Source organism: Panthera pardus, unplaced genomic scaffold (assembly GCF_024362965.1).
Source record: "Panthera pardus isolate Hobbes unplaced genomic scaffold, ASM2436296v1 HiC_scaffold_22, whole genome shotgun sequence".
In the NCBI taxonomy this organism is placed as follows: Eukaryota; Metazoa; Chordata; class Mammalia; order Carnivora; family Felidae; genus Panthera; species Panthera pardus.
Genome location: NW_026526788.1, coordinates 48096795 through 48110306, shown reverse-complemented (window position 1 = coordinate 48110306; position 13512 = coordinate 48096795).

Here is a 13512-nt window from a genome sequence, read left to right as displayed (position 1 = left end):
GTCACCACCCCCAGTGGGGAAGGGAAGGTGCCTCATCACCGCATGGCAAAAATGGAAGCCCAGGCTCCACATATGGTTTCCATGACTCTCTGCATAGAGAGAGGCTCTATAATCTGGGAGAGATGAAAGTCTTGGCTCCCCACTGGGCCTTCTCTGACACTACATCAACCAGGGTGTTGGGGTGCCCCCTGACAGAGTGGTGAAGCTCAGGCTCTTCACTCAGCTTTTGCTGGTATGGAAGTAGGTGGGGTTACTTTTTTATCTGGGGTGTTTGACTGGAGTAGGGTCATTATTCTGTCTTTCTAGGCTGCTTCTTTCATAGTCATCTGGTTTAGGAGAGTAAACTTTTGTTAGTTTGGTTTTTGTTTTGTTTTGTTTTGTTCTATTTTGTTTTGTCTGTGACCATCAACACTTCTAGGTAGCTGGCTTCTCCTTCAGCTCCACGTTTGGAAAATATAAGGAAAAAGAAAACCCAAAGAACTAATCACAATTAGTCTTTGGTTCCCAAGTTCCCAAGGTGCTCTCTCTTCTACCTTATAGTCCGTCTAATGTTTGCTCTATATGTGTTATCGAACATTTCAGTTTTGCTTAGCAAGAAGAATAAAAAAAAGTACAAGTACTCCATCTTTCCAAAAGCGGAAGTCTCTTATACTTGTTTAATATGGAGAAATCTGCATCCATGTGTATTCCTCTTGTTTCTAAATGAGTGGTAGCATAACATACATACTTTCTTTCCTATCTTGCTTTGTTCTCTTCAAACTATATCCTGGAGAGCACACAATAACAACATGTGGCGCTATTTCTTATTTATTTTTATTGCCTCAGATTAATCTTTGTGTGGCTGAACCAAAGTTTATTCTGCCAGTTCCTTATTGACAGTCACGGGTGTTTGTTCCAGTCTTTTCTATACTAACATGTCAGATATGCAGTGAATAAACGTGTACCTAAACTTATATTTTGTTGTATTGCTATCTTCAGGATGGCTTACCAAGTTTGCCAACCCTTCATAATAGTTTTGTTTTGTTTTGTTTTTTGTTTCTGTTTGTTTTTTTGGTAGTTGAAACTGACATACTGAGAAAGTTTTGGACTTTAGCCTTAATAAAGATACTACTTGCATTGGCAACTTACTTTCAGTATATTCTAGACCAAGCTAAATTATCCCTCTAGACTTCAGTTTTCACAAATCTGTTGTAATAATAGCTACCCTTGTGGTGTGTGTGTGTGTGTGTGTGTGTGTGTGTGTGCATGTTCCATTAAGTTCTGGGCATTGTTTTAATTGTTGTACTTACTCCTCAACAGCTCAGTGAAGTCATTATCAAACCTTTCATTTCATAAATTTTTTCAATTTTTTCAAAGTTTATTTATTTTGAGAGAGAGAGAGAGAGAAAGTGGGGAAGGGGCAGAGAGAGAGGGAGACATAGAATCCGAAGCAGGCTCCAGGTTCTGAGCCGTCAACTCGGACCCCGATGCAGGGCTCAAACCCACGAACTGTGGGATCACGACCTGAGCCCAAGTCAGACGTTTAACTGACTGAGCCATCCAGGCACCCCTCAAAACTTTCATGTCAAAATCAGTGACTTGGAAAGGTGTAGAGACATAAATCAAGTTCAGGATAAAATCTGGGTGCAATCTCGGGTTTTCTGAGGGAGAAACTCAGGATTTTCCTTGTATCTTTGCCTTCTGTGTAAAAAAAAAAAAAGTAAAGGGTACAGCCTACCTTTCAGAGTGTTGCAAGGATCAAATGATATAATAGGTATAAAGCATCTCTAAGGCATGACTTATAAAGTACACGTTCATTTTTACACTCGGTTTACTTTCCTTGGGGATAGATCATGGAAACCAATGTCTATTTCCATCATGGCATTTAGTAAGCTTCCCTCAGAACAATCCCTTGGGTGGGTGGTTAAAGTCACTTATTTCACTGTGACTTCATGCTTCACTTTCTCTTTGGAGGTGGTCCTCTCAACACTTTTCATTCCTCTGAGGACGTTGTCCCCATTCACTCCACACACCCTGTGTCCTGATGGAAATTCCCTGTGAAGCACTATCTCCTCAGAGGTCTTCTCATGTCAATCTGACATCCGTGTGCCTGAGACCCTTCCCCTGCCAACCTATACATTTCCAAGGAGCAGGAGTAACGTGAATGAAGTTCAAGGGTGCTCAAGGGAAAGGGAAAGAATATGGGTGAGGGTGACATTGCTGACTATTCGACTGATGTGAATTAGGATTGGGAGCGGCTCCTTAGCTCCTGCGGAATTTTCTGGTCTTTGCTCATTCTTTAGCAATGGCACATCAAGTGCCTCTTTCTATCCACTTTCCATAAATTAGACAACAAGGGGGAGAGATTAGTGTTTGTGGAGATCAAGCAAATCTTGTCAAAGCATGATTCAAATCTAATTTCATATTATTCCTAAATTAATTATTTAGAATAGAACGACTGTGCTCCAGATGTCATTTTCAAGTGTAAGAAAAACAAAAAGCACAACAATTTAAGCACACAAAACAAGTTGGGACTGAAAAAAACGGGCAAAAGTTTAGACTCAATTAAAACAATCTGCTATTGTTTTCTGCTGCTCGGCTAAGACCCTTTATTTTAAAATGTGAAAAATGAAACCTACGCAACATGGATCTGGCACTCGGTGGCCTATCGTCCTTCCTCTCCAAGAGGCCCACAGATGGTCTGGTGAGTAAGGGTATGGCTCATCACACCCTTGTTTTGTGAGTTCTCCCCGCCTTCTCATTCACTCCTTTTCTGCCAGCAGACTTAGTTCTGTTGTCATTGTTGACGAGAATGTGAAATAAGGAAATTAACAATTTTATTTTTTCTAGCTACAGCCTCTATCTTCCCCCTTCAATACTGCGTGGGCTTTGCCCATTGAAGAGGTGACTGACAGTCTGGGCTGAGTTTGGGATCTGCTGTTCTAACTCACAGAGATGAAACACCATGTTTTATTGATAATTGTTTAACATTTCCGCCTTGACACTGTTCCTGCCTTGTTCCCTGCCTTGACGTTCGGATGGAGCAGAAGACACACAAGATGGTGCCTCTTGTGTAGTTCCAGAAGTTTCCTCCGATGGATGGAAATTTGCAATTTCCTATAAATGCATGGTCTATTATTATTTTTAAACAGGCAATCAGCCCCCTGCACAGTCAGTTAAGAATTGATCATATTTTCCCAACATTGTTTACTCCATGTAGACGAAACAGGGTGCCCTGACTGAGCTGCTATGGCTTTTGTTTGGTTTACCTTTCTTTGCTTGTTACTGTTCATTTGGTTTTCCTTTAGTGAGCATAGAACAAATAGGATTTGGGGAGGAAATGCCACTTTAAAACTCTTAAGTATTTTTCAGTTTTTGCCAGAGGTGGACAAGATGAGGACACTCAATGCAGGAGACTATAGGAAGGGCATGATGGCCTGAAGTTCACTTCATGCAGAAGGAACAATGTAAAGGAAGAATGGCCTAGGGCAAAATGTGAACTTTGAGAGCGCCTTCACAGGCACCACTTGGAATATCCAAGACATTGGGACACATATGATCCCTGGTCCAGGAAGGCGGGCCGGATGGTGGGTGGACAGTGAATGCTGGACAGGACCTATAGAGAGTGAGCCTGAAACAGTGGGTATGGAGAAGGGCACATACAGAGTCAAAGCCACTCCTCACACATTAGATTCCTTCCTCTCACAGATCTTGAGCACAGTGTTGTCAAACTCACCAAAAACATTTGCCAAGTTGCTGAAGAGAATACTAGGAACAGAGAAGTAGAAGGAGGGCAAGGTCTGCCCCCAGGACTGCTGAGGAAGGTAAGAGGGCACAGATTCAAGAAGGCTGGAGGTGAAGTCTTCTGAGAAGAGATGAGCACTCCTGAGCCCACTCCAAGGACACTCAAGGTGGGAACATTAGGGGCACTGAGGTCCCATAGGAACTGATGACAACAACTCAGAGCTCTCAAAATTTATGGCATCAAGGACAATGTGACCTAATTTGCACTGTGGATTGCTGAAACCTGAATGTCCCCATCACCTATTTTGTCTAACTCTCAGAAACCCCCATGGGGTGGCTATTACCCACTCCATTTTATAGATGGGTAAACTGACAATCAGAGAAGTTGATTGGTTTTCCCAAAGTCATTGACCTAGTAAGTGGAAGAGCTCTGATTCAAATCTATATTTATTTATTTATTTATTTATTTATTTTTATTTATTTTTTAACGTTTATTTATTTTTGAGACAGAGAGAGACAGAGCATGAACGGGGGAGGGTCAGAGAGAGGGAGACACAGAATCTGAAACAGGCTCCATGCTCTGAGCTGTCAGCACAGAGCCCGACGTGGGGCTCGAACTCACGGACCACGAGATCATGACCTGAGCCAAAGTCGGCCGCTTAACCGACTGAGCCACCCAGGCGCCCCTCAAATCTATATTTATGAGCTGGGTGAGGTTTTCTTCTCTACATCAAACCTTCACAGGTAGAAAAGTGGGGGATAAAAGGCACATAAATATCAAAGAATGTCCCAGAGTATGTTGGAAGAAGCTTTCCATATTGTCAAGGGAAAGTTTCCTTCACTGTAAAGAGTGTTTTCTCCAGAAGATCCGAAAGACCAAACTCTGAAAGATTGCTTTCAGCCAATCTCCATAGCAAACGTTGGTTGGCTAGACGATGCTAAGGACACCTGGGTTTCATTTTTCATTTCAGTTACCTTGGTAGAAGAGGAGAACATCAACGCTATTGAGAATCAGAAAGAAAAAAATATAAATAGTGGAACGTGGCTCCAATTCTCCAATTCAAGCCCACCACCTTGACACTGAGGGACAATGGCAACAAACAGCTGGGGCCTGACAGGGGTATTGCTACAAAATTTAGAAGCATCAGTTAGACACCGTCCGTGTCAAAGTGTGTCACGTCTTATCACAGCCCCATCAGAATCCTCAACAGTGTGTTGGGTGCAGCTGGGCCACAACCAGAGCCGTAAAGACAATGCTCAGAAGCATAGCTTAGCCATCAGAGGACCGGCAAAGGGGGAACTAAACCCACCCTGCAGTGCCAACTTCGACAACCGGGCCTGGATACTCTATACATGCACCAACTGGGGCCAAAGAGCTGTTTGCACTTCCCTCCCAGGAGATGCAAAGTGAGCACAAAGAGGATAAAGACACCTGGAAGTAAGGATTTGGTGACACGGAGCCTGAGGTCGTAGCCGCCACCCAACTGGCACAAATGTTATATTTTCTTCCGCAGATCTTAGCGGCCAAAGTCTAGGACCCAGACACATATTCAAAACGAACCTCGGACTGCAGACCTGAGAAAGGAGCAGGGGTGCCCACCATCAGGGTGTGCGCATGCGCACAGGTGCATGTGAGGTGGGGGTGGGGGGTGAAAATCTCCAGGTCGGGACAAGGAAGTCAGAAAGCTCCAGACGGCCTGCTCCAGAGCTGACACGGCATTGAGGAGAAGGGTGTGCATTGTGGGCTTGGGGAGGCCACCCCTTCTCCCCTAGGGTGGGGATGAGGTTAACAGCACTGCCCTGGGGAACATTGGCAGAGTCACTTCTCCCCTCCCTATGGCCGTCCTTTGGCAAAATGGAGGGAGATTAGAGATGGAAACCATGAGCTTTAAACCACGTCCACAAGGTACAAAGGGAGAGTTGTTAGTGAACAGAGAAGGCTTACTTTCCTTCCTGTAGAGCATTCGTTCTGAATTCATTCTCACCTACAGCTCGGTGGGAAGGAGCCCTAGCCAGCCCTGATCTGTGGGGAGACTTAGAGGGCTTTCTCTCTCATTGAGGGAGGGGACATAACCAAAGAGAGGGACCAGAGAGAAGTGATTCCCAGCCACCCACCCTGGGGGGCTCTACAGAATGATGGGTAATTTATTGGGAAAAGTAAGAACCTTCACTTAGCATTGCCTTCCGAACGTCCCATGAACGTGTAGTCTTTCCTCAGTAAGGCTTACTTTCTGGTAACACCCATTCCTTAGGGATGTAAGCTTCTCTGATTACAGAACTGCTGCTTCCTTGGCTTCTGCTTGGGATGGGAAAGGAAACAGGAGCAAGGCCCCTTCAGTGAAGGAGGGAGAGAAGACAGCCTGCATTTGTGTACAAATACAGGGGGACTGGGCTCCAGCAGGCGCCCCCTTCAGGAGCCCTGCCAAAGTCCTGTCCCTCTTCCAGGGAGGCCTGGAGCGTCTGCTGTGCCTGCCGTCCGACGGTGCCTGGGGACAGGCTGTACCTCCCAGCACTGGTTGCTCCCTCCCACAATATATTTTTTCCCCTTCTTCCCAAGTCAATGTAAACTTGAACAGAGTTTAGACCTCAAAATCAGACTCAGAGCTGCCATGGCGTGCCTATTTAAAATGGGGATATTATAGGAAAATGTCATTCTCAACATGGTTTCCAAGCCCAGACCGCAATTCTTTCCAGATGCCTACATGGCTCGGAAGAGGCTTGTAGGAGCCCTTCTGATGTTGGTCATGGTCTGTAACCCCAGAAGCTCTCCGCGCTGCTGTCTTGGGGACATCGCTGGGGCGTGTGCTGGCGTGGGGCTGCTGTCTGGGCTGACTTCTAGCCTTCGGCCCCGTGTTTCACGCAGGTCTGGGCTCCCTCAGGACAGAGCATTCAGACTGGCCACAGCGTGCCTTGCCGGGCCTCTGTGGGCGCTAATGGGGGTGCCGTGTTTGTGAAAGGCTGGCCCCCTGTTGCCCAGAGCTAAGAGTCTGGCCAAGGCTCCTTAGAGAGCTGAAAACACCGAGAACTGTGACATTCCTGGACCCCCTCTGGGATACGTGAGACTGGCCTGCCCCAGGCGCAGTTCAGGTGGGACCGGGCCATGGGCTCTGTGAGAAGCTACACCACATCTGAGCCATAACTTAGGACTCTACCATCCCAGCAACCCTTCCTCTTCAAAGCACATGCTCAGAACAAGGATGTAACAATTCAGAAGGGACATGGTCTGTTATTCTCCATAAACATGTATTCCTGTTGGAACTCAATTGCCTTATCAAAGAGAAACCACGCGTAGTCCCATCCCCCATATCCAAATCTTGAATGGCCATTTATTAGGGGCCCAACACCCAGTCGCCTTCTGGCTCTAAAAAGTGACATTCGAGGGGCACCTGAGTGGCTCAGTCAGTTGAGCAGTCTGACTTGGGCTCAGGTCATGATCTCACGGTTTGTGAGTTCAAGTCTCGCATGGGGCTTTCTGCTGTCAGCACAGGGCCCACTTCGGATCTTTTGTTCTCCTCTCTCTACCCCTCCCCCACTGGGTCTCTCTCTCTCAAAATAGGTAAATAAATAAACTTAAAAAGATGACATTAGAATAACCAAATAAATCTGCCTCCAGATTCCCCACACGGGGACTTCAGGTTTTCCATTTATTTCAAATGTCCAAGGCAACCAAGCTTATTGCTACTGGTATAGGCAGGGACATCATCAGGGACTCAGACTGAGCCAGGTTAGCCACAATGCTGTGCTGCTCACCAGGGGGTCCCCCAGCCCTCTTTAGGGACCAATGCTACTTAGTGCTGGGGAGGGGTAGTGCCCAGGGGAGACTGACCTTGGCTGAGAAGGTAAAATTTAGGGTCAGGGAGCCAAGCACAGTGATTTGAATCAAGAGTATCAGATGGCACAGAAGCTCACAAGGAACAAAACTTTGACAGTATGTGAAATAGTGGATAACTCCCCAAATTTCGGGACCTGAACACAAAGCTCATTTCTTGTTCATAGGAAGTCTAAAATGTGGGCAGTTCGTGCACACCTCCAGGTGACCATTCAGGGACTCAGGCTCCTCTGATCTTGTGCCCTCCTCTGGCACTCTGCCCCCATTCAACACCTGGTTTTCAAGGATATCACTTTAGTCTATAGCAAGCCAGCGGAAGGAAGAGCTCTGGGAGGTCACATTTGGGAGTCACGTGCCTGTCTGGAAGTGATGCTTGCTTCACTAGCCAGAACTGTCTCATGACCACAGAACTACAGTGCAGGCGTGTGCTCAGGAAGCAGAGTAACTGAGTGTGAGGAGGCGGTCTGCATCCTCCGTAGAAGCTGAGAGAAGGCTGTGAATTTGGTGATGAGGACGGCACTGGTGATTTTGGCGGGCAAAACGTCTAAGGACTGGTAAGCAGAAGCTGATGGCAGTGGGCTTAATGGAGGGGAAGGAAGGGAACTATGAGTGTAGTCTAGGCAGCAAGACTTATAACTATAAGGCAGGTGGATCCTGTCTGCAGTCAGGACATGAGGACATTATAGGGGAGGCCCTGACCTGGGCCTGCCTCAATGCACAGAGCCTTGGTGCAGTGGAGGGCGCAGACCAGGTTGAGTGAGGTCTTCTAGCTTTTCCAGCTGGAGGAAGTTCACTGTGCTCTTGTAACTCATCCTCCATGAAGGAGATGTGGGCAATCTAGGGCTCATTTGGGTTTGTCTTTCACCAGCCTACCTCAGTTTCTGCTATGAAGATGGTAATGAGCTCTAGACAAGGTTACAGAGTGCTCCCTGCCTTGAGACTGGAAAACCCAATGGACAAAGATTAGGGAGCACAGCCAATTGGTAGGGCATCCTTCATGGAAAGAGGCAGGTGGGAAAGAGGGCCATCCTTAAAGGTCTTTGCCCATGTAATAGTCACTTGGATGGCCTGACACAAACGGACAGCATCAGGCCAGGGCTGAAACTGAGGTAAGACAAGGTGAATTCACAGACAGGAACATCAAGGTCTTGCCCTGGATTTCATCCCATGTGGGAGCTCCTGCTTTTGGAGTCACTCTCCTGTGAATCTGGGTTCAATTTTCTTGGAGCCACTATGAGAACAAGGTAGTGTCGAGTTAATGGGTCTCAGAGTTGGAAGGAAGTGACCTTGAAGACCTTTAACTACCCTTCATCCTCTGCACTCACCTCTTCAGGGACTGCCATTCCTCACTCCTTGTCCAGCTTCTGCTCAATCCCTCTCCAGAAACGGAATTTATGCCTTCCTGAAAGAACCACGGAAAGATAGCTATAAGTGTTAGAAAGCTGAGTTAATGTTTATCTTATTCTGGAAGTTTACTCTTGGGGTGGCACACTTAAGTTATGAGAGTCCTTCGAAATATCAAAGACCTTTATTTCAGGAGCACCCTATGACAGATTCAATAAATTTAAATATTGACTGAAGTGACATTCATGTGAAGCTACTTTGATAATATTCTGTAATATTATATTACAATGCGCCATTGATAACACCATTTATTAAATGCACCTATCACCCAACAGGTTCTAGGCTACATCCACTGGTACACCAATAAATAAGGAAAATCCCTTCCCTGAGAGGTTCACTCATCCCAGGGGGACTTTGACATGTACCTAAATCATTATAGAAATAATAGACCGCAAGGAGGGAAGGACTTTAATGCGGGCAAAGTTGGGAGGACTGAGGATCTGGTCTGATGGACGGCAGTGAATGCCGCTGTGTGGCTGGGACCTAGGGCATGTGCTGGGGGTTCTGGAAGTTATATCTCATCTATAGGGGATGTTACATTTGGTCTGGAGTTTTTTCACACCAAAGAGAGAAATCTGATGCCCAGAGAGGACGAGTCCCTTGCCCACAATCAGATCAGTAGGCTGAGCAACCAGAACTCAAACCCAGCTCAGCTCCTCTCACTGTGCATTTCCACCTTTGCAGTTACCTGCAAAGGGGATGGAGAGAGTGGAATGGTTTGGGGAGCTACTTGGGGACTAGACTATATAGGACTTGGTCATGACTGAGTGTGGGCAGTGATGGAGGGGGAAGAAAGGGAACCTAACTCTTGTTGGGGACTACTTGTCATGAGCCACCTAGATGTGTTCGACTGTCTCAAGGATGACTCAAAGCTGTCTGCTGTGAAGCCATCAGTCGGGACTGTCCCTGGGAAGGAAGGATCAGATGTGCATAGGGAAGGCAGGACTGCTGAGCACAGGAGTCCTGTGTGCATCCTCAAGGCATGTCATGTTCATAGGCTGGAGCTCAGGGAAGGTGGAGCACACCACAAGCTTGGGGGCAGGGTGAGGAGCCAGGAGTGTGTCCACAGGAGTGGCCCAGCAGGGGATGAGAGGGCCAGAGCCCAGGAGCTCTTTTTCCCATCACCTCCTGGTCCTAGAACTCTTCCAGCCATAGAAACTGGAAGATACATTACAGAATTCCGATTCCTCCCACCTTCCCTTCAGAGTAAAATCTACAGATACCTTACCTCCAAAGAGAGAGTTTTAAAAGCACCATTCGGGAAAGTTCTTTCCATCAAGATGAAAGTTGAGGTTCTTAAGACAAAAAGAAGGCACCTCATCTCCCTGCAGTAGGTATGGGGAGTCTCCCTGACCTCATTATTTCTGCTTCTGAAATGTTAACCCCTCTCTGTTATCTGCCAACACCATCCTCCTGGGCCTCTGGGCCAAGTGGACCAAACTGAGAATACTGGGTGTATAAGGAAGCAGGGACTTTGTGTTACAATGACCCCCTGGGCAGGTAGCTGGGAGTGTGGCCACTTTGATCCCCTCTTTGCTAGGATGCAAAAAGATTGAAAAGAAAAGACAGGCAAGCTATCTGAAACATCCCCGAAGGCAAAAAACACTTGGAAGGCTGCTAGAAACTCAGCTGGTGAGGGGTTTTCATCTTGGGTCCACGTTAAGATCACCAGATAAAAACGGAAAGCATGAAGCCTGGGGGCTCACTCCAGACCAAGGAAGCCAGAGTTTCTGGAAGTGAGGGCCCAGGCATAAGGAATGTTTGCATTTAAATTCTACAAGTGAGTCTAATGGGTTGCTGGTGCTGCTCAGGTGAGACGCCCATAAAATGCAGAAGAGTCCGAAAACCTAGGTTTGGTTGTGAGCTGACTTCAATGCCTGTGGACCTTCAGCAGCTTCTCATAGCTTTAAGAATAAATCCAAGGGGCGCCTGGGTGGCTCAGTCGGTTAAGCGGCCGACTTCGGCTCAGGTCACGATCTCGCGGTCTGTGGGTTCGTGCCCCGCGTCAGGCTCTGTGCTGACAGCTCAGAGCCTGGAGCCTGTTTCGGATTCTGTGTCTCCCTCTCTCTGACCCTCCCCCATTCATGCTCTGTCTCTCTCTGTCTCAAAAATAAATAAACATTAAAAAAATTTAAAAAAAAAAAAAAAAAAAAAAAAAAAAAAAGAATAAATCCAAGCTTTTGACCAGGCCCGGCACCTACACTGTCCCAGTTGTCTCTTCCCCGGTGTATCTTGTCTTTTCGCCTTGCTTATGATGTTTCTTGTTTTTGTAAAGGATAATGCAGTCAGACTTAGCAATCTTCTAGTGCTTTTGGATTTTGAATCATATATAGTTAGTAATGTTTTCTCCACTTACACGTTATAAAGTGATTCATCTATGCTTTTTTGTTTGTTTCATGGCTTTCCCTCTCATAAGCCCTAACCATTCACACGTTTCATTTCCTCTATTTCTGCACATTCCTCAGGTCATTTCAGCCAGATGTTCTGGCTTCTCTTCCCCCACCTCCACCCCTGACTTAAGGGTCTCTCCACCAAGGCCTCAGTAGTACCATATGCTTGCCACAATCACACCATGACCACTCTGTTTTATTTCCAGTTTATCCTTTTTTCTCCTCCTCCTTAAGGGCAGGATTCCACTTGGCATCTCTGAATCCCCGGTGCCTTGTTGTTTATATTTAGTTTATAGTAGGTGTTCAATGAATGCTTTTGAACGCATGGATAAATGAATGGCGGTCATTTATTTGTTGAAAAGTGCTAAGAGCTCGAAGTCACGTCTTTAATTCTATTCCAGTCATTGTGGCTTCTGTTCCTGCTTCTGCCAGGAAATAGGCATTTAACCCTGAACCTTGAACATTTAGCTCCTCTCTTTATAAGTATCCTTAGACGTAGAATGAGGTCACCGGGCTAAGTAATGGTTCTGAGTCCTAAAAATCTGCTATTCTGGGCTCCCTGTCAAATGATCTCAACTCCGTCCATCCAGAAAATACATTTCAGCTCATTTTGGTGGGAGGAAATAAGCTGACCTTCGGGTCTGCGTCTTTGAAAGCTCTTTCTGAAGAACTTGAGACAATACGAACATCTGCCTGGAGTGAATGAGGCTGGAACCGAAAGAAGCTGTGCGTGTCTTTCCAGTTATTTGTGACTTGATTGTCTTCAGCAGCAGGGCTTTTGTTCTGCTGCCTCGTCGCACAGCCGGCAGCAAGTGACACGGCCGCTGGACTACAAACACATACGCTGGCATCTGTCAAATGTAGATTCCATTTGCAAATCACCGAATCTCACGTCCTGGCTCATGCCCCGAAACAAAAAGTTTAACGTTGCCAAACCCAGCGTCGGGTGGCTTAGTCTGCTGTGTTTCAGGGCATGAAAGAAAGGCGTGCCAGCCAGCCCAGCACGCAGGGGCCTCTGCCCTGGGATGCAGGTTTCTCGGGCCAGAGTGCGGGGAGAAGAAGAGTGTGGCCCAGCTCCCACAGGGGTCTGGCTGCATCCACAAGGGTGGTGAGCTCCACTCTTCTTCAGAGGTAAGTCATCCTATATCTATCTCAGGAGGTTCACAGACCCTGGGACCTAAGGACTTCCAAGGAGATCGTGATCTACGTCACTTCTTGCCCCGTTCAGGCGATGCGTGAATTTACGATGATCTGTGGACTTCCTGTGTGTGCAGTTCCGTTTTGAAGGTAGGACTACAATGGTGGACAGCTAGGCTTGGAAGCTTTAGAACAGTGCTTCTCAAAATCGGCTACACAGAGGAATCACCAGGGGAGCTTTCAAATATTCCAATGCCCAGGCTACTCAAGAGACAACTTAAGCCAGAAAAAAATCTGGTGGCAGGCCAAGACATGACGGCTTTTAAAGCTCTCCCAGTGATTCCTCTGTGTCGCTGAGTCTGAGACTATTGGCTTTGGAACCTACAGTCTAGAGAAGAAACAGATGAGTGAAATGAAAAGACGTAGCACCTTTGCCAGGATATACAGGGTATGCTGATAGAAAATGGTGGCACACGCCTCTCAAGCATAGCAGGAAGGAATTACACCCTGGCTAAGATCTGAGAGAGAAGTAAGACATGGTCAGGGAGTGACAGATGGTTTAGAAGTGTGAGGAAGAATGTGAGGCACAGGGGGATGGTAGATTAGAGCCTAAGAGGAGGCATACAGGAGGAAACATTCCCTAGAGGAGGTGACAAAGGCGAGCCGATGCCACCAGTTAACTAAATAATTGGTTTAAGTTTATTTATTATGAGAGAGACAAAGACAGAGCGAGTGGGGGAGGGGCAGAGAGAGCAGGAGACAGAGAATCCCAAGCACACTCTGCACAGGACCCAAGCCGGGGCTCGATCTCATGAACCATGAGATCATGACCTAAGCTGAGATCAAGAGTCGGGCACTTAACCGACTGAGCCACCCTGGCGCCCCTGATGCCACCAGTTAATTTAGAGAAAAGCAGATGGAAAGGGCAATTTGGGGAGGAAGAGGGATTCCATTAATAACATCTTAAACTTGAAATATTTGTCTGTTCAGATGGGTATATCCAATTGACAACCGGATTCACTTAGTCTG